Consider the following 26,731-nt stretch of genomic DNA (forward strand, 5'->3'; position numbering starts at 1 on the left):
GTCCTTCCATCTTCTTGCAAATTTTATTCTTCTTTAATGCTGAGTAGAATTCCATTGTGTGTATTTCCCATAATTCTGTGATACATTCATCTGTTGATAAACACTTAAGTTGGTTCCATAGTTTTGCTGTTGTGAATCGTGCTGCTGTGAACATGAGTTTGCATACATTATGGAAATACCTCCATCGACTATGTCTATACATGTAAATATGCCATTGTCAATCTGGGTACTTGGTATTGGGGGAAAGAGAAATGGGGTAGCAGGGAGGCACCAAGTTCTGTGTGCATGTCTGCCATTGTCAACATGATTACATTAAAAGGTGAGACTATACTGTACCAATAAAAGCAGAAAATAAATTAAATTGGAAAATAACATTCATTTTTTTATAACAGTATGTAAAGAATTTCATTGCTGATATATGTATTGTATTGAATTGCATTCTGTTGGTATCAAGTTATGCTAATTTGTTGACTAGTTTCCTGGGCCTTTGGTTTCCTTTAATATTTTACTATAAAATTAATGTGCAGTAAACAACCTTACACATAAACCATTTTATGCATGTGTGATAGTTGTAGAAAAAATTCTGAAGGAACAGGTATTTATGTTTGCAATATTGTGATAGATTTTTGCCGTGTTACCCTCTATTGATGTTATACCAATAGAAATTTCTACTACTAGCAAGATATCCAAGTGTCTGTTACTTTTCTCTATCATTAATATGTTATCATACTTTCTGATCTTTGTCTAAATATAAGATGAAAAATGATATGTCAGTGTATTCTTAATTTATATTTTTTGGTGAGTGAAATCAAGTCAGTTTTTTTCATGAATATATGTGGTAAGCAGAATTCTAATGATTTTCACTCTTCCCCATCAAAAAAATCTAATTAAACACTAATTTCAGTACTGTTGTGAAAGGACTTTGTAGATATAATTAAAGTTTCTAGCAGCTGACTTTAAAATAGGGAGATTATCCCAGATTATCTCAGTGAACCAAATCCAATCACAAGGTTCTTAAAAACAGAAGAGGAAGGCAAATGATTTCTTCAGAGAGATGCAGTAGGGGAGGAAGCCTGGGAGATGAGGTAGAGGGACCTGGCAGGAAAATTTGAAGCATGACAAGGACTCAACCAACCATTGCTGGCACTGAGGATAGAAGAAGAGGCCATGAGTCACAGAATATGGGAACCTCTAGAATATAGAACCTCTAGAGCCCTGAGCTCACAGTCAGCAAAGATATGGCAGCCTCAGTTCCATAACCACTTGAAGCTGAACTCTGACATCCTGCATGTGTTTGGATGTTTTAAAACTGTATACTAAAAAAGGGAGGGATTTTGTTAATTTTGTTGAGTGCAAGATTTTTTATTATTAACCTCAATAATAAAAAAAGATACCTGGGAAATAGGAAAATATATTTTTAAGTTATAAAATCATAGAGCATTTTAACAGTTCTATGAAAAAATATAAGACATGAATTTTTATTACATGTTTCAAATGCAAGGCCATGGACCCTAGAAATCATATGAAGTTTGGACCAGGTTAGACAGCTGGGAATAAAATTCTCATGAGCATGTCCTTAGGAATCTATTAGGAAATGAGTCTCTGCTACCGCCAAATGATTAGTTACTTAATTATTGAGTCTACGAGGTGGGAATTGAATATGGAATTGAACTATAGAAGACAGGAAGATGAAGATAAACTTTGACGGGATAGTATGTAAATGAAATATACTCTAAGAAAGATTTTCTACAGCAGAAAGTTGGAGAAGGAAAAGAATTAATAGAAAATAGATTTAGCTCCTTAATATTTTCATAGTTATAACTAGAGTATATGTTTAAATTTATAAATCAAGTAGAAGTTATATATGATTAGGGGAAAACATAAAAGCTAAGATAATATAGTAATTAAAATTGGAAAGGAGAAGGAGGAAAGGGAAAAAGAGAAGTAAGGAAAGAAGCAGGTAGTGGCTAATTTTAATATTGCTCATAGTAAAAATTAAGTTCTTCAAGCAAGAGATGAGTTGAAGGTATTATATAAAGTTATTAATGTAAAGATAACAAGTAGTCAGGTGTGGTGGTGCATGCCTGTAATCCCAGTACTTGGGAGTCTAAGATTGGGAGATAACAGGTTCAAGACCAACCTCAGCAGTTTAGTGAGGCCTTCAGCAATTTAGTGAGACCCTGTTTCAAAATAAAAAATAAAATAGGGCTAGGAGTATAGCTTAGCGGTAGAATTCCCCTGGGTTCAATCCCCTGTAACACACACACACACACACACACACACACACACACACACACACACGACAAAAATGTATGTAACTCTAAATGTCCAAGGAAATACCAAACCACAGCATGAAAGACATAAAAATACTATGAAACAATAGTGTAGAATTAAGATTAAATATATTAGTCATACCAATAATGTGAACTTATTGTACCTATTATAAGAATTTTTTTCAGTTTCGCTGCTAAAGCAAAATGCAGCTCAAAGCTCTATAGAGAGATAGAGAACATGAAGATATATATGTGGTGAAAGTGAAAAGTATTGGCCAAAAAACAACAGGTCAATGCAAATAAAAAGAAAACATGAGTCATGATGTTAATAACAAATTAAATAGAATTCAAGCCAAAAAAGAAAAATAAAATTATTTGGAGCATTTTGCCAATTGTATATGTAGAATGAATTCTTGTATTTCAGAGATTTGGAAAAAATTTAAAATCTATTATAAAGAGAGATGATTGATTAAATAATTCCTCATGAAGCCACTCTCAGCTTCAATAATTATAAAAATCTGCCATTTTTGTTTCATCTGTACTTATACCAATTTCTCAGTTTTCATTTAATTATTTGCTAGTCTTGTCTTTTTGTGAGTTAAATGTACATGTATTTAAACCCCAAATTCCAAATGAATAATTTTGACAAGTGGGTAAATTTTTTTCAACCACTCCCATTGAGATATTGAGATATCTCCCATTGAGATAACACTATGTGATATTTTACATCCAGGTTTTTTCATTTAGCACATTGTCTGAGATAATTCACTTATGCTATTTATGGCTTAATTTCATTTATAGAATAATTATTCTTTGTATACCCTTTTTCTGTAAATTATGAATAATACTAGCATAAATGTTCTTTAGTAAAAGCATTATTTAATGGATATTTGTTATTTCTGCTGGATGAATACCTAGAAATAGAATTTTGTGTCTAAGTTACACATATTTTTTACTTTATTAATAAATCACCAGATCTTATCTCAAAGAATTAGATCACCTTATATTCCCAACAACAGTGTATAAGTCTTTGTTCTCCACATCCTCCTCATATTTAAACTTGTTAGTCTTAATTTTAACTATTCTAGTGTGCAGTGTGTTTGTGTTGATATCTGATTGAGGTTTTAATTTATATCTTCCAAATAAGAATAATTTTAAGCATATTTTTAAATTTTCATGAGAATCTTTCCAACCTATTTGTTCTGTGTATATCTACATTTACATACAGGATTCAATTAGATACGTAGCAAGACTTTCTAAACTCATCTTTGCCTTCCTTCTCTCCCTCCCTTTTTTCTTCCCTCCTTCGTCCCCTTCCTTCCTTCCTTACTCCCTTACTTCCTTACTCCCTTACTTTTCTCCCTCCCTTCCTTCCTTCCTTCCTTCCTTCCTTCCTTCCTTCCTTCCTTCCTTCCTTCCTTCCTTCCTTCCTTCCACTCTACTTCTTTACTGTTATGGTTTGAAGATGGTTTGTTCTCTCTGAATCTCAGGTTGAAACTTGTTTGCCATTGTGGCAGTGTTGGGAGGTAGGGTTGATTAGATTTTTGAGAAGGATTTGTGGGGCTATCTTAGGACTGGATAAGTTGCTGAGAGTGGGTTGGCATAAAGCAAGGCCATCCCTACTGTTTCTCCTCTTTCATGCACAACCACTTGCCCTTGCAACTTTTGCCAAGTTATGACAGAACCATAAGCCTTCACCACAACCTGTACAAATGCCAGTGCCATCTCTCAGACTTTCTAGCCTTCAGAACTGTGAGGTAAACAAACATTTTTCTTTGTAATTTGCTTTGCCTCAGATATTCTCTTATAGTAACAGAAAACTGACTAAGATAGTTCTTAAGCTATACTAACTCACAGTTTACATCCTTTTATATCATTGGAATATACACTTTGAACTATTACATTTTTTTATTCTTAATTTACAAAAAGAAAAAACTTTGATTTTTTAATGATGTCAAAATATTTGGTCTCAATATAGAGATATTACATAAAACAATTTTATTTATTTCCATTGCTTTTGAGTCACAGTTTGACTATTTATTTTTGAAGTTAGTACACATTTTGTGTACCATTTATTTTTTATTTGTAGAAGTTCATGAGAAGGAGAAAACTGAATTTGTCTGAATTTTCCCTGAACTCAGTTTTTGGGGTAAAAACTTGTTTACTCTATACTTTTCTCAAGCCAATGGAAATGATTGCTTTGTCATAGTTTATTATTTAAAACAGAAAGAAAATGTATCTTTTATTTTTCTGTCTTTCAGCAACAGGGTACCATTTAGCCTCTTCTGCTTCTTAAAATAAAATCAGAACTGTGCCAGTGTTTGATGTTGTTAATGTTGTGACCCACAACATCAAGTCCTCTGGTATTTTTATATCTGCAGGTCCTTCCTGCATCCTCTGCCGTATATTTGCTCCTGGGCTTCTGCTCTATAAAATTCATCTCCTTGTTTTGAAAATTTGAAGTAATCTCTCAGTTTTACTGAAAATATATTTTGTATTTTTGTTTCAGGATCTCTTTCCTGTTTTGGATGATTTAAGAACACAATGGGAGATCTTAATATAAACGTTCATCTTCAAACTATCAGGAATATTGTTCCAGAGACTATTCATTATATAAAAATTTCCTTTTTATACTTTTATTGGTGCATGACAGCTTCACATCATAATGATATTGATTGTTGTAGTGAGATATATGCATCATATGAAAATTCTATGTCAATATCTTCACTTCATCTTTCTAGTTATTTTACCTTAAAATAGTTATATTTTTCAAATCTTCTTTGTTCATGAAATTCAAAAGTCTGAAAAGTATAGGGTAGGACAATCTGTGGGATTCTTTCTAGTTGTGACTTTTAATTTTTTTGGTGGTGGAGACCACAATGTTTCCCTTCCCACCAGTAGTGGAGATAGATGAATACAAGATGCCATGTGTCATAACAAAGAAGTTCTCTGGGGGCAGAGTCATGGTTTGGTGAAGCATTCCTTCTGCTTGGCTCCTAAAGGCACAAAGGCCTGTGTCTACCCTGGCAGAGTCTATAGTCAATAGACAGTGCTGCCATTGTTTGCCTGATACAATTTCTGGCAGGAGTTCAGTTATATTTATTTGAAATAGAAGAACAAAGCTTCTTCACTATTGGTCGCATAACTTCCAGAGCTTTTAATTTATTTGATATTTACTATTAAAATGAATATATGGAGAATGAGTGTGTGGGTGGGTGAGTGTGTATGTTGATGGTCACCAGTGAACTACTCTCCCATTGACATTAGATTTCATGGATTCACATCAAGTGCTAGTTATTCCTTACCAAATCCAACTTATAAGAAAAACCTTTCCAAGAATTGTTTGACAAAAGATTTATTTGTGAGTATCCTCAAATAACAAACTTCCCCCATGAATTTTAAATTTGTTGATTTCAAATTATTTCACTAATGAATGCAATGATTAAATGATGCAGGATGAGTATGCATGCCTCTTGCAAACTTGTTTAAAGATGTTAAAGAGCAGTGTTTGGCTACTTTTTATGGAAATATTTATACAAACACAAAGAATGAGTAATAATCTTAGTTTTTCTAATCCCTTAGATACTAGAGGCTTCCAATTTCTTCAGATACCCCGATATTATGGGTTATTCTGCCAGAGTAACCCATAATAAGCAAATTCTGGAGGTATTTCTATACACAATTTCTCCCAAATTTCCTACACAAGATGAGAAATGTACCTTTCTGAAGACAAAAATTTAAATATCTGCTCTCTTGGACATGTATTTTAAACAACAAGGTGGAAGTCATGGAAAATATATTTGCTGAAAATTTACTGTCTTTGATCTTGTACATGCATTATCTCATTAAATCCTCAAGCAGTTAACACAGTTCAGAGTGGAATTTGGTTTAATGCAGGTAAAAGGGTCCATATAATTTTCATTCTATTATTATCTTCAGAGAAATAGACTTAGTCATCTGTGGTAAACACAGGAACCAAGGCAAAGAGACACAGATGACCTTCAAGGCTGATTCAACCGTCATCTGTAAACTTCCAGTGACTTGTCCTATTTCCTAAGCCATTTTAATTGACTTACTCATAATTGACTCAGAAGACTTTAATAAAGCCCAGGTTTATACAAGGACTCTGGCATATTCTGATCTTTCTTTTCTTACTTCTGCAACACTTAAGGATTCCTTTCTTTTCTCTTAAAACACTTTTCTATCATATGTATTCTTTATCCAACAAGAATGCCAATGGAGTAAGTTAAGTTTAACCTAAGATATTTCCATTTATTTGTGTCTTGGAAGACCAACACATGGGGCATTCTAATTTTAACTTATAGTGAAGAGGGGGTAGGCAGTTTCTTTCTTTTTTTGTGGGTCTGGGGGTGGAATGCAGGAGCATTCGACCTCCAAGCTACAACTCCTGCCCAATTTTTTGTATTCATTATTTTGAAACAAGGTCTCACTAAGTTATGGAGGGTCTCATTAAGTAGCTGAGGCTGCCCACGAACTGCGATCCTCTGGTCTCAGCCTCCCGAATGCTGGGACTTATATCTTGTTTTTTTTTTTTTTTTTCAGCACATCCATCTATCTACTACCTCAGTCAAATAACCCAGGCATAGTGTACAATTATTCTGATTAAATGTACACTTTACTCTTCTTGGTGAAATCCTTTTAGAATCTAATTCATTATTTGCCATATTTACAATTTCTTAGTCATGCAGCCATTCCTGATTCCCAAAAGTGAACCCAAGCTGTCTTTGACCTCTTTCCATAGCTTTAATTCTACTCAATTTTTTTTTCTCCCAAGACCTTAAATCTTGCATAGAAAGGCAACAATAATTTATGTTTATGCCAGCTCTTTAGCGAAAACTTTTACAATGCTGAGATTTCCCCCCACAACACTATATTAATTTATGGTTTCACAGATATTTGGTTTGTCTTTTTTTTTTTTTTTTTTTGCAGTCCTGGGGATGAAATCTCCATCTGAGCTATACTCCCACCCCTATTTTTTATTCTTTATTTTGAAACAGAGTCTCACTAAGTTACAGAGGGCCTCACTAAGTAGCTGAAGCTGTCTGTGAACCATGGTCTTCTCATCTTAGCCTCCCAAATGGCTGAATTACAAGCATGTGCCACCATACCCGGGTCTGATTTATCATTTCATTGAATTCATGAGCTATTCAAGTGCACTTCCAAAATAACCAGTTGTAGTTTGAGTTAGCCATTGCCTATTTGATTACTCTCAACCAAATACATCTAAAATAATATATCCACTACTTCTTGATATGGTTTTCTAACCTGATAAGTGGAACTGAACAACAAAAAATGACTATTATTCTTTTTATATTTCTTTCTTGAAGCCCAGAGTTCAGAATTTTCCCTTGGCTTCGAGTTTATGTCCTGACTTTATTGTGTCTCAAGGACCAATTGCCCTGCCCAGGAGGACACCCAGACCTCAGGGCAGCTTCAAAGGTGCTGTTTCTCAATCACGGCCCACACCTGGAAAGGAAGACCTAGGGCAAGAACAGGTGCTTACAACCCCTCCTTGCTTCCTCACAGAAGGCTCAGCTCCCTCAGGTGGTGACAACCTAGAGAAGAAAACAGAAGGTGATACTTTGTCATCCCTTCCTAGAATTCTTATTTCTTTGACAGCTCCATCACATGGAATTAAACGGTGCCCTGTCTTTATAGAAAGTTTCAGAATAAAAGTGTATGAACAGTATCATTAAGTTATCCTCCAATCCCCTAAAAAATCAGTTCTCATTATTATCTCATGCCCAACATGAGATAATAGCACTGAGGCATTAAAATACATACTGATCCCAGCTCAATCAACAATACAGTTCTAAACGACCTCTTAGCCTATGGCATTAAAAGAACGACATTATCCATATAATGCTGGTGCAATAGCTGCGGATTGTGACTTCTCCCTAAATTTGTGGGCAGGTGCCTGCTCTTCTTAAAACGAGGCACTGACCTCTTTACTCTCCAGCTCTGAGCTACGCTTTCCTCTCCACTGGAGCTATCCGGAAGCTTTTCCTTCCATGTGCAGGTAAAAGGGCTACAGAAGCTCCAGGTTTGGAATCTCATAGTTGGAAACTGGCACAAAGAAGCATGCTCTGAGAACAGCTGTGTGACCCAAATTTTAGGTTTAATTTTGTTACCCCCAATAGGGCCATGTGCTCATCTCTAAACCAGCCATTGCTGTCAATGACACAGAATTCATTGGTTGGTTTAGCCCTGTGTGGCTTTATCTTCCTAGGACTTGGGATGCAGTCAGCTTAATCTGAATAGTATGAATTGAGTAGAAAGAGGGAAACAAATGCCAGAAAGTAAAAAACTTGATAAAAAATTGATTAAAAAATGAACTGGGATAAGGAGGGAGAATTCTTTAGTTTGTTTTGGTGGCACTGGGGATTAAATCCAAGGATAGTCTAACTCTGAGCTGCATCTTCATTCCTTGTTTGTTGTTTGTTTATTTATTTATTTATTTATTTATTTATTTTACTTTGAAACAGGGTCTCACTGTGTTTCTGCGGCTGGCTTCATACCTAAGATCCTCCTGTCTCAGCCTGCCAAGTACTGGGATTACAGGCATAAACTGCTGTGTCCAGTGAGAATTGTTTTCAAGGGGGAAAAAACGTTCTTAATGTGTAAAGAACCAAGTTGAAATTCTGAAGTTGTTTATCCTCAGAGGTATTGTTTATCATAGTGGTTAAAGTTGTTTTTGTAAATAATATAAGTGTGTATGTATATAAGTATTTGTGTATATAAGTATATATATGTATATATGTTTGTCTTGATACATATATATAAACATACATATGTATAAATGTATATATAAACAAGTGAATATATATTGTTTTATACATATAAACATTAAATGTACAAGTAATTTTATGCACACATATGTGCATAATTCTTGTACTTCATTTCTTTAAGATTTATACATTTCTCAGATAAATGGCTAAGTTATAGTGTATTGTTATAACTCGTATATGTCATATATTAAATTTTTTTCACCCAGCTCAAAAAATCATCATCAGACAGAGCATCATTTTTATCATTTGTGTGATCTGTGCTTGAAACATCTACAAATGGTGTATATGCTCAAATATGCATTATATTTAAACACAAATGTACACATATGTATATCTTTAAGTGTGTGTATGCATGCATGCGTGTGTGTGTGTGTGTGTGTGTGTGTGTGTGTGTGTGTGTGTTTAACCAAAGAAACCAAATTATAGCAAATTATAGTACAATTACCAGGGGGAAATACTTGCTGTTCCTTGTCCATATGGGAAGCATTTGCAAACCATGGCTTGTCGAAATCACACTCCCCATTCCGCTCTGAACATTTTGTTTACCTGGAGCTAGACAGATTGTTAAGAATCTACCAGACATATCTGCATGCTCTAGTTAATTTGCTTCACAGTCATTCATTTACTCACATGCCAAGCAATCCAGAGATATTTCTGGGATCACTACTTCCAAGAAACCAAACTCTATTTCAGGCTTTGTGTCACTTCTTCTCAGGAATTAAAAAAGCACATTTTCCCCAGAGACAAGGAAAGATGATTTCACTTCTTTTCTCCACTTCTGGAAAGAATTTTATTTACCTCTTCTTTCTTCTTTTAAATTCTCCTCTCCTCTACTGCACTGGGCTTAGGATATTGATTCACTTGATTATTTTCAAATTTCTGCTTTCTGCTAAGAAATAGAAAAATAGCCTAAAATGTGCCCCATGCCTAGGAATTCTACTCTGGAGCACAGAGCCATCTTCCTCTTCTTGCTTTATCCAGCCCTATGAGCCAAAGAAACCAAGGCAGATGTCTGTGAAGTCCCATGAGGGTTCCCTCTGAGCTGATTTTGTAGGTGATGGTCTTAACTTGATCTGAATATTGCTCTCAGTTGCAAACCTTCCCCCAGGCCTGTGTGTTCAAGGGCTCTGTTGTTAACCATGCAAATTGCATTAAGCCAAGTCACCTTCCTGGAGTAGAATTCATACCTTCTTTAGCACCAGCAGGCATGTACTCCTCTGCAGCGACCCTTGTAGAGTAGATTTTCGCATTTCCATGAGTTCAGGTTCTGCTAAAGTCCCTGTAACTGAAAAAGAGCAGCTGGAAAGGAAGTTGTGGGGCTTAATTTAACCATCAACTTTAAATCTAATCTTTCAAGATTCAGAAAAGGAAAGAAAAAATACAATAATCATTATTTTTTCAGATGCCTGAATGAAATGAGGAAATGAACATAAAACCATCTGGAGCTGAATATCTGACTACTTCCACCTTAAACTACTTGGATTCAGTTGTCCTTCACATCTGGTTAGTGTGAGGAGTTTGGAAATAAAACAGTGGAGAGAAAAGATAGAATTATCTGGACAGGTTATTTTTACATGTTCTAATTACTGAGAGACAAAAACTTACAGTTCATTAGTTTAACTATGCATGTATTTCTGACTAGTTTCCACAAATATTTACAATCTTAATTTTGACTGAATAAAAAGAATTATATACATATGTTATATTTATACATGTATAGACACTCATTTAATATTTTCTCCATTAGAAATATTTTAATATTAAAATTAAGTAAACAAGTATAAGAATATGCTTTCTGAATATCACTGGACTAGAATAAAATATTTGACATAGATTTATTATTGAGAATGATAACATCAAAATTATATATTGAGAACAGCAACAACATATATGACTTCTGTCACAAAGACTGTATTAGATTATTTTAGGATTCATCAACATATGCTTTAAGAGTTATAAGAGCTCAATAGAAGAAATAGCTTTGGTGCTATTTTTAATTCACTTTACAGTGGAAACTAGAGTGACTTAACCCAAGGCTGTGTGGTTAGGAAGTGGTAGAGCCAAAGTGAGAAGCATAACTTTTGAATGAAAAGTCTGTTCCTTTTCCATGATACACAAAACCTGACCAAATAATGCAAGGTCAGATATTTATAGAGCTACCTGTCAGTGCTGTAGTTGTTCAGAGGTGAGGGAAAAAAATTACTGCGGGTGAAATGAGTGAAGACACGCAACATGTAAGGAGCCTCTCACTCTCCAAGTTCTGGTTTTGAACTTGAATGATCCTGAGAGTAAGTGTCACTGAGTCTATAAAATTGGATATTTGGGAAATGAGTAAGAAGAGGAAACATTCCAGGAAGAAAGTACGCACAAAGTATGGAGATGGGCGGGGAACAGGAAAACCAGCTTAAATGGGATGGGGGATTCAAATAGGAAAGGTGGCTATTCTTTCTTGAAAATGCTTGTTCAAGATGCACTTTCCTAGATCTTGCACACAGAATAAGGAGATTACTCTATCTAGTATTTTCCACTAGAATTTTCTGATGTGGTGGAAATAATCTTTACCTTAGGTATACAACATGGCACCCACTAGTTACATATGAATACTGAGCACTGGAAATGTGGTAATTGTAACTGGACACCTGAATTTTAAGTTGTACTTAATTTGAATTAACTTTAAGTAATCACATGTGGCTGACGGTCTCATTTTAGAACATCATCTAGATCATTTTCAGAGAAGTTATTAAATACTATTCAGTTGAGAAGAATCAATTGAAAACTAAGTCTATAGATCATTAGTGAGGTTCAAAGTGATACAATACACTCACCACTTGGTGACTTTTCTTTTACATCCTACCTAGTTCCCCCCTTATCCCTCCTCATACAGTCTAGTGAGATCGGTAGTGACCCCTTCATATGTGGACATAACATTTAACGGTTTCTTTCCTTGATCCCTCTTTTTCCAACTACCCATTTCTCTTCCCACAACTTTCTTCCACTATTCTTTTTTATTTTTCATTTTTTATTGGTGCACTAAATTCTCACATCATAATGTGGACCATATTGACAATGGCATGTATTCCCACAGTACTTGGTGCTCTCCTCTCCCTGCCTCTTGCTTCCCCATCCCCCTCCCTCCTGATACTGAGTGTCCAGGTTAACAATGTTATAGTCACATCACATAGGCACATGTAGCTTTTCCATTAATGAACCTCAGTTTTCTTCCTCCTCTACCCTTCCTTCCTGGCTTTGCTGAGATTTCCCTTCCATTGTTTGGAGTGCCTCTGATATCCCTAATACTCCCTAGTTTGAGCATATTAGAGAAAACACATGTCCCTTTTCTTTCTGTGTTTGGCTAATATCACTTAACATAATGTTCTTCAGGTCTTTCCATCTTCTTACAAATGACATAATTTTGTTCTTCCTTATTGCTGAGTAGAATTCTATTGTGTGTATTTCCCATAATTTTGTAATCTGTTCATCTGTTGATAGACACCTAGGTTGGTTCCATATTTTGACTATTGTGAATTGTGCTGCTATGAACATGAGTATGCATATGTTACTGTAGTTCTCTGATTCCATCCCCTTTGGAAAGATACCCAGTAGTGGTATAGCCAAATTGTATAGTGGATGCATTCTCAGTTTTCTAAGGAATCTCCACGCTGATTTCCACAGTGGATGAACAAGTTTGCACTCCTACCAACAGTGTAAAAGAGTTCCTATTTCCCCACAACATTTTTTGTTATTGACTTCTTTATGCTTGCCACTCTGATTGGGGTTAAATGGAATCTCAGTGTAGTTTTGATTTGCATCTCTCTGATTGTTAATGATGTTTTCTTCTACTCATTTTACTGGTATCTCTTGTCATTTATCTGAAGTTCCTTTGCTTTTCTATTTTCTCTCTAGCAAAAGCATCTGCATAGCATCTAGAAAAGCAATCCTTTAAATATCAGTGCAAGCATGTTCCATCTTTAAGGTATTTTATAAATGCAGCATATATTGCATTAAATGTACCCATTTGGAACTACCAAAGAGTCATGTTGGAGTAAAAGCATATAAGGAGCAGAACTAGCACTCTTTTTCATGCTATTCTTACTCCAAGGAGAGTCCTTGTTTATTTGCTCTGCTCTTTAAGAGAGAGAGAAAAATGAAAGGATAGGAGACCTCAGGAAGAAGCAGGCTCAGCTCTGAGGAAGCCTATACCAATGGACTGATTGATATAAATCTAATCTTGAGGGTTTTGCTTTTATATTGTGATCTTCATCAGTTAATTTTTAGGACTTGGGTTGGATGACATTTAGCTGTTTTTTTTTGCGGTATTGGATTTAGTTAGTGTTGGTTGAAGGATATCTTTGTACAAATCAGCATAGCAGGCACTGGGATAGTTACTGCTCTGAGTGAGTCTCTTGGGGGCTTGAGAATGAATATAAATAACTGTGCCACATCACAATGAAGATTGCATCAAAATACATGATTCTGTTGGAGTCTAAAGGAGAAAGAGATGGACATTTTTTAAATATCAGGAGTAGGTTTATGAAAAGAAAGATAATCTTACAGACTGTCATAAAAGGAGAGTTAAAGCTCTTTTCTTCCTAGAAAAGGCATCAAGAACTAGGTGTGGTGGCACATCTGTAATCTCAGCTTCATTAGAAAGCTGATATGGAGGACCACAGGTTTAAGGAAAGCCTAAATAAGTAGTGAGACATCCTAATGAGACCGTGTTACAAAATAAAAATAAAATAGGCCTGGAGTATACTTGGAGGTATAATGACCTTGTATTCAATTCCCAGAACCACACACATACACGTGTGCATGCACACACACACACACACACACACACACACACACACACAGAGAGAGAGAGAGAGAGAGAGAGAGAGAGACCCAAGAAAACAGTAAAGATCAAGAGAGATTGTCTGAAATTTCAAAATTAAATAGTTTTAATTGTGACAAGTTCTGTTAAGAAATTTTAGTTTTAATTGTGACAAGTTCTGTTAAGAAATACCTAAGTATGAAACAGGAAAAATTGGCACCCTATGAAAAATCCACAAAGATATCTCTGAGGAAGGGGCAGTTCAGCATAGATCTGAAAGATATAGGGGTATTTGGTCAATATGAAGGGTTTGGAAATTTGGCAAAAGAGGGTGGACACAGAGTTTGTTCTAGGGATTGTCTCATTTATATTCAAAGGTCCTGGGGCAGAATGAAGCTTGCTTATTTCAAAGATCTGAGAGAAAGATAGTGTGACTAGTGTTAAGTAGTGACAGACCAAGTTGTAAGAAATGAGGCTGAGGAAGCAGTTTGGGGCAATAATGTGAACAAATCATTCAGGGCTTTAAAGCATTTTGACTTCACTTGAAGGGCAATAAGAAACCTCTGACTTATTTCTGAAAGAAGATGAAGCTAAGTTGAGGATACTGTACAAAGTTGAATTTTGATTTGCAGATTGTGTAAATGACTTTAGCTAGTTTCAGCACAAAAATAATTAACATATGAACTAGTTTCAACAGAAAACTTAAAGGTATGAAGTACTTTAAAGGGAAAGAGAAAAAATTGAAAGACAGTATAAGAGAATTAGAATACATAGCCATGGGCTACAGAACCGCATGGTTAGAGACTCAACTGCCACTCCTGCTGCTATGAGTGGAGGCCCCAGATCTTGTCACCAATTCTTGCTACAGATGTTACTAATGCAACTTTGACCCAGGCTTCCCTGAAATGCTCATGCATGCACGCCACATTAGTCTTCCTCTAAAGACAGTCTAAATCTCCAGGGTTATGTCTGACAGATTATATGCGTTCTACCTTGGGAATCATGGGCTTTTCATGTTGGAAATCCTCCTTTTTTTTTTTTAAAGCTATTTAAAGTCCTTGGATGAATGAAATTATGCCCCAAAATGTCCCCAAATGGGCTATACCTAAAGCTATAGAAGTCATTAAAAGAGACACCTGATTTATTGTTTGTGTTCTTGATTATTGCTATTTTAACTGGAGTTAAATGAAACCTCTGTAGTTTTGATTTACATTTTTTGATTGCTAATGATGTTGAACATATTTTGTATTTTTTTATATTTCTTCTTTTGTGAAGTGTCTATGCCAATTTGGACTCTATTTTAGTGTTAAGTTTTTAAATTTCTTCTATCAAAGGAGTAGCTAGAGAAGATTTTCTTCCACTCTCTAGGCTCTCTCTTTAGAATTATGATTGTTTCTTTTGCTTTACAGAAGATTTTTACTTTGATTCTATCTCACTTATTGATTCCTAGTTTTATTTCCAAAGCTTTGGGGGTTGTGGTGTCTAGTCTTTTCTTCTACCTACTATGACCCAATTTCCCCAGTACTATCTGTTGAAATGGTTGTCTTTTCTCCAAGGTATGTTTTTGGCATACTCTTTATTGTCAAAAATCAACTGGCTTTAAGTGTGAGGGTCTGTTTCAGTATTGTCTATTGTTTTCCATTGGTCTATGTGTCTGGTTTTCTGGCAATACCATGCTGTTTTTGTTATTATAGCTCTGTGGAATAATTTGAAATCAGATATTGTGATACCTCCAACATAATTCTTATTGCTCAAAATTGCCTTGGCTATTTTGGGTCTTTTGTTCTTCCATATCAATTTTAGGATCATTTTTTTCTAATCCTATGGAAGTAACTTTGGTATTTTGATACAGAGTGTGTTGCATCTGTTTGTGGCTTCCAGTTGTATGGCCATTTTTACAATACTTATTCTGCCTAGGCACATAAACAGGCAAAACACTTGGGCATGATCACCAAGTTAACACTACAGCCAGACTCCTTTTAATTGGACACTATGCTCTGTTCAGTTGTAGCAAGACATCTCCCCTCCTGACATAGCAATTGTATAATAGTATTAACCCTGGCCATTCATTTAAACTTATCCTTCCGCTGGATATAGTGGCATATGCCCGTAATTCTAGTACTTGGGAGGTGGAGACAGAAGGATCACAGGTTTAAGGATAACCTCAGCAATGTTTTAAGACTCTCAGAAAATTACTGAGACATTGTTTCAAAAAAAAAAAAAAACAAATAATAAAAGGGCTGGATGTGTAACTTTAAAGCTCCTGGGTTCAATTCCCAGTAACACACACATACACACACACACACACACACACACACACACACACACACAACACACACACACACATACTATTCTTTTTAACATGTTTTAACTTTGATGCATCTCCTATATTTCTAGTTTTCTGTTGATACAGTATGTGAACCACTTTCCTCAGCTTTGTCCAAATATATTCCAGATGCTTTCAAAAGTGACTGGCATTAAGTAGATACTTTAAAAATGTGTTCATTGAGCAAATTCAAGGATACAGTTCTTTGGAAGCAGAGTAAAATAAAATGAAATGACATAGCTTAGCCGTAAAGTTTGATTAGGTTTAAAAATTATGTATAGCCCTAGCTTTTCTACATTTCAATGTTATAAACTCTGAATCTAACCAATGATTAAAAAAAAAAAAAAAACACTAGCAGTACCACTACTACTTTGCGCCCTTGGCAGAAAACAACTCTAAAATATATGTTAACATATGTAAAGTGGATAGTGACTGATTTTTCAAAACATTATTCATACATGTGTGACTTTAATTAGGGAGCTAGAATAAATACATTGTGAATTTTCATGAAGAAAAAGCCAGCATCTGGACTTTAGATTCTACATAAAGAGAAATCTGGGTTTCTCCTTCCCTTTTCAGAATCTATAAAATCTATTTTCTGCAGATAGAATTTACTCAGAAATAGCAAAATGAAATTCTAAAGTCAATGAGAGTTCACCATCAATTTTCACTTATAAAAATGTGCTAGAACTTCATATTTTTTATTTTCTCACAGAACTATTACACAAAAATATTTTCTCTATGTTACTATATTAAACATCAGCTTTTGAAGATCAACATTTAATTTTTTTTTGAAGGCATTCATCATTTTTGTTTCCTTCAAAATTTTTCAGCTATAAACATCTTTAGGTTTGATTTCTTAAATATAAAAACACTTCAAGAAAAATATTGTACGAAAATTTGTTAGGAATTAATTTGACAAACTAATGAGATCATAACTGTACATAAAGTCCTTTTATAGAATTTTTTAAATGTATAGATTTTGCCAAGTTGGAAATGCATATGAGAACAATAGTTGCTTTTAATTCACTAATATTTTCACATATTCTATTTCCAAACTATACCTTCAGCCACCTCTTTTTTAAAATTTGAAACTGCCTTGCTAAGTTGCTGACGGTCTTACTAAGATGCTGAGGCCGGCCTCAAACCTGCGAACCTCCTGACTCAGCACCCCACGTACTAAGATTACAGGTGTGTGCCATCATGCCTGGCTCCCTAGAGCACTTATATAACAAAAAAACTCTCATCATTGTTTCTTTAATTTAACTTTGAACTTTAATTAACTTTGAACTTTGTTTCTTTAATTTGAATTTTGAGATTTCCTAAAAGATAGTAAATTAACTGAAATATTTTTATCTTTTATTATTTAAATCAAAGTCATTCAAAAATATTTATTTGATTCAGCAATTGGAAATTAATAGTTTTTTACTCCATGAAAATAGCTATGAAGATGTGTACAAAAGTGTTCAGGTGGGTCTTTAATATACTTTAAGCCATGTAAATAAGTGATTGTTCTAAGACATCAGCAACCTTGTTTTTATTTTTTTATCTGAAATATTAAATGATTTGTTCTTCTTTCTCTGTGGTATTACTGAATAAATAAACATGGCTTTAAATATTCATATTCATATATACATATATGCATAAAACATGTGCATGTACACTGTGTTAGAAACATTAGTCCGTGTCTCCCTTTCACAATACTTTTTTAAAGTATTATTTTCTTTATATTATAGACTGAAAAGCTGAGGCATATAGAAATATAATTGTCTACGGTGGTCTTTGTGGCACGGCAATTAGAGTTGAAATTTAAATGCAAATCTCTAGAATACTACAAATTCCATTTTCATTCAAAAATAATAAAACTGACTCTTTACATGTATATTCTACCTTCAAACACATAGGTGTTACTATTGTATATTAAGGATGTATATAAAACACCAGCTCATAATAGATACTGTAGAATAACCTTTCCACATAGATAAGCACCTCCGATAGGTACATAGTAATGCATGCTCAGACACACTGCTGGATTTCATGATAAGTGCAGTGCGTGTGTGTGTGTGTGTGTGTGTGTGTGTGTGTGTGTGTGTGTTTCAACCTTTTCTAAATTGATTCCTCCTTAGGACAGAAGAGTGGCGATTATTTTTCTGACAGGAAGGACCAGATGATATTAATTCATCATCAACCCCATTTGCATTAAACATGTTCTTTTCTTGAACTACAAATTAGCAAAATTCATATTATTGCTTACAATAAAAAAAAAATCTCATAGCTGAAGTTCAACGCCATACTGTTTGGGTTATGCAATATTTGCCGTGCATTTGGCCCTATGTACTACATTCAAATATTTACTTTCCTGAGTCAAGACTGTGTGCTGATTTTCTTCAAAACTAAGACCACTGGGTCGGGTAGAGTGCTCCCTCAAATGCTGTGAATTATATGGATGATTTCAAATGAGCTTCCATCGGGCCCTTTAAGCACAGTTTTCTTCAAATCTTTGGCATCTTTGGTTTTTCTGCACCTCAGCAATTGAATGCTCATTTGTATATATTTTCTCTAAGAGTAGCCTCTTCAGGAAATGCCAAAGAATATAGATTCATAAACCTTTCTGAGCAAAGTAGGATTCAATAATTAACAAGATAATTAACAAAAAATTCTAGAATTTTTTGTTAATTATTGCACATCCCAGTTGAAAATGCCGCTTGCTGGTATACTCTTTTCTTGACTATAAAGGCCACTAGTGTTCTTGCACGATCTTTGATTTGCCCTCTTCCATTCTAAGAAAATAAGCACTGAGGGGAGTCTGGTTTACATCAGTGGAAGAATGGGACAATGGTTTTAATCTGCAATCTTCTGTTTTGTTTCAACTGTTCAGGGACCAATTTCAATTTAACTTGCCTGTTTTCCCTTGTCCCTCGGTACAAAGCTGTTTTGATTGCAGGAGAAGCGGAGGCAGTAGTGGTGGTGGCGATGGTGGTGGTGGTGGGTTGGCGGTGTGTGTACATGTGTGTCAAGAAGGTGGGGTGGTAGGGGATTGGGAGGCAGCATATACTGGCTGTATTTGTTAATCTCCTTATAAACCTAGCAGATTTTTCAGCTGAAATTTGGCCAATGTTAATTGTACATGCAGAATCCATGCTGGGAAAATCTCCTTAGGGGGAAAAAAAAGCTGCAGAAAGCACAGCCGGCCTGTTATGTAAGATGTTTATTTTCATCCAGTGCAACCCACCATAGGCAGTGCAGAAAATAGGGCAGCGCTCCTGACCAGTGACATCACCTCCTCATCAGGAGAAAGTGGGAAAGGCTGGTCACCACACCGTTGATCAAAAGGATGATTTATTTGCACAATTGTTTTTCTCTCTGAAACCTTTATTTCTGGAGATAGGAATCTCATCTCCCTTTGATGCTTATTTCTTCCAATTTTGTAATAACAGTGAAGTTATCTGGATTTTAGTTCTTGTACAATGCACACAAATATATTTTGCAGGGTTTTTTTGTTTTTGTTTTTGTTTTTTACGGGCCTCTAAACTTGAAATGATTGGACCACTGTAGCAGAACATTCAATGTCCTAAGGAAATTGTACGCCAGGAGGATGGATAACCAGGTTGATATTTAATTTTGTGTAGTATTTTATATAGCACTGGATAATTTGCTTTAAAGAATTCGTTCTTTACTTAGGCCACTTTGCATACATATTTGAATAGATGGACATCATGATTATTTCATGAATACTGAGAATCAAGCACACGGCTTTAAAATGTGCTTTAAGAAGCACATTGTGTGTGCTATAATATAGTCATTCTTACCATTTATAATTACTAAAATGAGTGAAGTTGTGTGCTCATACAGTTTTTCCTACTAATTCAAAATTAAAGAAAACTAAAACTGTAGTCCTGTTTATTTTGAAGACTGATTTAGTTAACCTAGAAAATATACCTCAATAAAATAGCCATTTTCTTTCTTTTTTTTTTTTTTCAATTACAGCTTAGAAAAAAAATGACTCCTTTCTGTAAAGGGTCAGTCTTCAGGATCATTCTAATTCACTCACTTTTTAATAAATACTATCATTGTTTATTCTTGTTTTATTCTCCCTCTAGAGGAAATCAATGGGTATTACAATTCAAACTTAAAAAAATCTAATATATATACCAGCAGGATTAATTTAAATCAATTCTGAGATTAATCCCTTGACTTTATTTTTATTTAGTCTAACTTGGTCCTAGAAGTCATAATTTTAAACAGCTCTCAGTTGGCAACACCTTTTTTTCTGTTAAGCCAAGTGTTGGTATCATTTTTTGAAACATTTTTATCGGTGTATTGTAGTCATACAAACATCACTCAATGAGCCCTTACCCAATTCTGTCCCATTTCCTCCCTCTCCCTCCTTCTCATGTTTAGCTTAGTGATTGACTTTGATATGTCTGCAATGTACATCATGTACATTAGGGAATTAAGAAGTCTTTTAATTACCAGGCCTGTTGGTGCATGTCTGTAATCCTAGTAATTGGGAAGGTGAGGCAGGAGAATCACAGACTCAAGGTCGGAAGTTCTAATAACTTAGTGAGACCCTGTTTCAAAATCAAAAATAAAATAGGACTGGTGGTATAGCTCAGAGCCCCTGGGTTCAATCTCCAACACACACACACACACACACACACACACACACACACACACACACACCACAAACACACATACCAGACCTTTTTTTGGGGGGGTGAGTCTGGGGATGGAACCCAGGGGCATTCAACCTTCAGGCTACAACCCCAGCCCTTTTTTTTTATTCTTTATTTTGAAACAGGGTCTCACTGAGTTGCAGAGGGCTCACTAAGTAGCTGAGGCTGTCTCCAAACCATGATCCTCCAGTCTCAGCCTCCTGAATGCTGGGATTACAAGGGTGCGCCACCATGCCCGGCTCCAGAACTTTTTGTTTAACCACAAAACCCTGGTGAAGTGTGGTTTCATTAGGAAAGAAAGATGTACTGAAAATATTATTACATCAGTTTAACATAATGAGTGGTGTCCATTTGTGACTCTGGCACACTGATCAGTATGTTCTGAGGTTCACGTGTACCTGCTTTGTGGACTTTGTTGTATTAAATATCATTTAATGTGAAAGTGCTGAATATCACAATAACAATGGAGGTGTTAATCCACATGTATGACAGTCAAATGATAGAATTTGGATGCAAATGTTCATAGACATTTACTCCAAATATGAGTATATAAAGGAGTTTTCTTCTTTATAGAAACATGTATGTTGATTTGGGGAAGTGATTTAGTCACTCAGAGACTATTATTTTTATCAGTTCAAGGGGAATAATTATGTCTATCTACCTCTAATAAAGAAAGGGCCAAATAAAATATGTAAAGTTCTTGACAGGTAGGCAAATTCTTTTTTTTCTTCCATTTTTTTCTTTTCATTCTGGAAATTGAGCCAATGAGTGTTTTACTACTGCTGATAGAATCATCTCTTTTCAAAACTCTGACATGGAGTCTTGCTAAGATGCTTAGACGGCCCTGAAATTGCAATCTTCTTGCCCTCGCCTCCTGCCTGAGTCACTGGAATTACAGGTATGCACCCCCACACCTCATTCTCTCTTTCATTATTGTAATAAAATTTCTCTGATTCAAGTTGAGATGCACAAACATAAAATATAACAAAACCATTAAGGAGATGCTATAGTTTCTTGATATATCCTTGTTGATGCTATTGCTTTAAATTTTAGAGTTATTGCATGCTGTCGTTTCAAAATGTTGCAAGCAAGACTCTTGCAGACATTCCAGTCATGGGTGGACAGACCAGAAGACAGAAGTCTGTGATTCTGTGTCTCAGAATGGATGTGAGGGCAGTGTTTGTTTGTAGAGGGGTGTGGAAAGAAAGGGAGGAACATGCAATTCCATGCAAGTTGACCTAGAAAGAAGTTCAGCATAGAAAGTCTACAATGGCAACATAGAGTACCACAATGTGGATTCTGTCTGCATATTGATAGCCTAGAAGTTATTTATGAATTGTTTTGCAAAAAGGTGAGATTAAGTCGAACTTTTAAAACTTGCTCTCAAGCTGGGCGTGGTGGCCCACGCTTGTAATCCCAGCATCCGGGAGGCTGAGACGGGAGGATCGCAGTTCAGACAGCCTCAGCTACTTAGTGAGGCCCTCCATAACTTAGTGAGACCCTGTTTCAAAATAAAGAATAATTTAAAAAATAGAGCAGGGGGTGTAGCTTGGAGGTCAAATCCCTGGGCTCCATCCCCAGACCCGCAAAAAAAAAAAATAAAATGTAAATATATGAATAAAACTTGCCCTGTTTTTAAAAATTGTATCTAACAATATTTTAATAAATACTATAAATATTTTAATAAATACTATAAAATATTTTAACAAATACTATTAAAATATAGTATTTTAATTAATACTATATAATGGTAAAATTTTATAAGGTAAACAGTAACTATTTCTCCCTTTCCAAACTCCAGTGTTTGGAAACACTCAAAAGCACCCATTACATACTTTGTTTAGCATATTGAGATGTTTCTAGACATGATCCATATATAAATGTACAAGTATGCCTGTATATATATGCATAGATCATACATACATATAAATATAGTAAAATCATCAACAAAAGAGCAAAAAAAATTAGACATCTCTGACGCTAAACAGGTCGCGAAAAGGATATTTGTTTGTTATAAGGAAGCTAAAAAAAAGGTAAAAAACTATGTTGCTTGGCCTTGAACCTTCAGCAAGTATATATTGATTTTGAAATTATAAATAAATCTTCGCCGGGCGTGGTGGCGCATGCTTGTAATCCCTGCACTTGGAAGGCAGAGACAGGAGGATCGCGCTGGTTCGGAGCCAGCTTCGCTGGTTTAAGAGACCCTGTTTCCAAATTTAAAAAAAATAGGTCTGGGAGTGTAGCCTGGAGGTAGAAGGGCTCCAGGAACCCCAGTACCACAAAAAAAAAAAAGAAATTTTTAAAAATAAGATAAAAATCAAGCCGGCAAATCTGTGAATAATAAGGATTGTGTGTGCATTCACACATATATTCTTCTTATAAAAACCATACATCATATATACTATTCTGAGCATTGCTTTACAGCATTGCTCAGTGATTGAGAGGGCAGACACCCTGAAGTAGACTGGGAACAAATACTGATGTTAATATTTCCTAGTCATGTTATCTTAGGTAGGCTACATTACTCCATTTATTCATCTATACGATGGAAATTGTAGAACTGCCTACTTAATAGTGTTCTGTGAAGCACAAGGGGAATATACAAGTTGCAGTTAGGATATATCTGACATATCATAAGCATATATTTGCTGTGTTATCATTTAAGATCATATTTGAAGAGTATTCCTTTTTGGCTCGTCTTGCACTTTCCTTTTTTTTTTTTTCAACAACATATTAAACTGGTGGCACACATCTGTAATCTCAGTATTCCAGAGGCTGAAACAGGAGGATCACAGGGTCAAAGCCAGCCTCAGCAACTTAGTGAGACTTTGTTTCAAAATAAAAAATAAAATAGGGTTAGGGGTCTAGCTTGGTGATAGAATGCCCCTGGGTTTAATCTGCAGTAACACACACACAAAAAAAAAACCCAACAATAACAACAACAACAAAATAAAACATCCAAACACACAAAAATATACACAAAAGCAACATACTATTACATAACACAATAAGTTTTTAACCTGATGCTCACTGAACACTGATAACATTCTATCTTCTGCTTAGATGGAAATCTTGGAACACATTTCCACCTGCCCATGTATAAATCTCTCTCTAGGCAGAGATTGTAAATTTGATGTGTGTTACCATATTTTTTTCTCCTGGATTTGTTAAAATAATCATGTCTAATCAGCAAATAAAACTCTTTCTCTTTCAATTGAAAAAGAAGAAAGAATTACTTTTTGGTTTTACTTTTAGTTCAAATGCAAAGATTATTTTTATTTTATTGTGGTGGCACATGCTTGTAATCCCAGAATTTGGGAGGCTGAGACCAGAGGATTGCGGTTCACGGACGGCCTCAGCTACTTAGTGAGGCTCTCCGCAATTTAGTGACACCCTGTTTCAAAATAAAGAATAAAAACCAAGGCAGGGGGTATAGCTCAGAGGTCAAATGCCCCTGGGTTCCACCCCCAGAACCGCAAAAACCAAACAAACAAACTGATAATCTCATTGTTTACCATGAAAGTGACTAGAAGGACATTTAATGACACTATTTTTTAAGCTGATTAAACATCCAGAAATTTGCTAATGTTCCAAAAGATTTATATGAATTCTTTCCAAGCCACCGCTATAGAATACTGTGTTCAGTCCTATAAAATTTTACCATCTCAGTTAAGTAGAAGTAAAGTTATCATCTTCTCGACTTGATAATCTTCTTTGCATTAGTAAACCTCCAATACATTGACTTGATTATTTTGTTACTTATGAAATGAAATAGAATGAATAAAACACTTGATACACATCATATTTTATAGGCAATAGTCCTGGCAATAAACACGAGAGAGAGAGATAGAGATAGAGATAGAGATAGAGATAGAGATAGAGAGAGAGAGAGAGAGAGGAAGAAGAAGAAGAAGAAGAAGAAGAAGAAGAAGAAGAAGAAGAAGAAGAAGAGAGAAGAGAAGAGAAAGGAGAAGAAACCACCTAATCTTGTTTAAAAGTATTTAATTTAATACAACAGGACACAAAGGACTCCCATAGAAACCACTGAGCTATACCTCCAGCTCCAATAACCCAAACATGGATTAGTATTTTTTCTTCAGTCTTTCCTCCTTCCTGGTACCTGCCTGCCTCGCAGCTCTTTGCGAAACAGGCCAGATTGAGTTTTTACTTCCTTTTACAACTTCTTCTGAGCAGGTTTTATTTTACTTCTATCATTTATTTATTTATTTTTCTCTAGGAATCCTTCCTAATCTCTTTACAAGCAATTACGAAGGTTTCTGGAATTCTGATGAACAACCCTGGAGACAATAGCCACCAAGAACTGCTCTGAAGGGCATCCTCAATGAGGGATGAGCGGCTTTGGAACCTCTCTTGGAAAAATAGACTGGCTCGCTCTTAATAGGAGAGTCAGGGTGGGGGAAAACAGCTGTGCAAAATTAGTAATGCCATCATCCTACCCTCCATTTTAAACTTTTTAAAAGATTTTTTTTTTTTTTCTGGTCCGTTCCTCCTGAGAAGGGCAACCTAATCAGATATAATCTTTGCTTTTAGAGGTTACCATGGTGACTGGATGGGCCCCAACTATCTTTTCTCAGCATCATAAACACACATTGTGTATGGTGCTGCATAAGCCTTTAGACCGTCAGAGTTTTTCTTGTAGTGAAAAAACAAATAGGGAACATTGAAATTGTTCACAGCAATCAGAAAAGATATTTCTCCATATCGATTTTTCTCTTTCTTTTCACCCTTTCTGTATCTGTGCTATGTTTCTTTGAAGCATACATCAAGGCATAATACTTATTACAGGAAGCAAAGAGAATGAATATATATATATATATATATATATATATATATATATAGCCAGACTAGTGAAAGACTTATCTACTATTTATGTTCTGTTAAGTAAGAGACAATTTCACTCACCAAGGTCTTACAGATAACAGAGATTGTCCAAGACAATCAGAAAGGAAATTCTATGGCTAAATGAATACAAGCACAGATACTAATTGGTGTGACAGAGAAAGCAATGCATACTAATGTGTTTAGCTTTCTAAAAATAGACAATAAACAATCTTAGGTTCACAGTCAAACAGTGTAAAACACCGAGTTTCCATACTCCTCCCCCATCCCAAAGGGCCTCCCAAACCATAACATCCCAAGCCAGTGTGGTACATTTACTCTAAAAGGTGAACCTACATTTTGACACATCATTTTCACTCAAAGTGGGGTTCACTTACTGGTATTACACAGTGTATGTAAATAACTTGTTTTCAGCTTTATAGTATCATTCAGAATAATCCCCCTGCCCTAAACATTCTCTGTGCTCCAACTATTCATTCCTCTTAAGCCCCGGAAACCACTGATTTTTTTATTGTCTTTATAGTTTTCCAAAATGTCACCTAGCAGGAACCAAGCACTTTATGTAAGCTTTTCAGAATGACTTATTTCGCTTAGTAATGTGCATTTAAGATTTTAGTATTTTTAAAGGGAAGTTAAATTTTTCTTTCCTGCTATGCAGATCATTTACTTTTCCTAAGCCTTCTGAATAAAGTATAGCTGATCAGATAATGCCAGGCAAGTCCTAAGGAGTTCAAAATTTGAATCGGTCTCTTGAATGAAAAAAAAAAATCCCTAATGGAAACATACAAAGAGAAACACACACACACACACACACACACACACACACACCACAAAACAAACACACCACCCGCACCATCACCTCCACCACAAAAAGAAAGAGAGAGTATCATACCTGGAATCTGAGATACATATACTTTAGAAACAGGAGGAGTAAGAGAAGGAGGATGTACCAATACCCCAAAATGCCCAGAGAGCAG

This window comes from Muscardinus avellanarius (assembly GCF_963383645.1).
Source record: "Muscardinus avellanarius genome assembly, chromosome: 11".
Lineage (NCBI taxonomy): Eukaryota > Metazoa > Chordata > Mammalia > Rodentia > Gliridae > Muscardinus > Muscardinus avellanarius.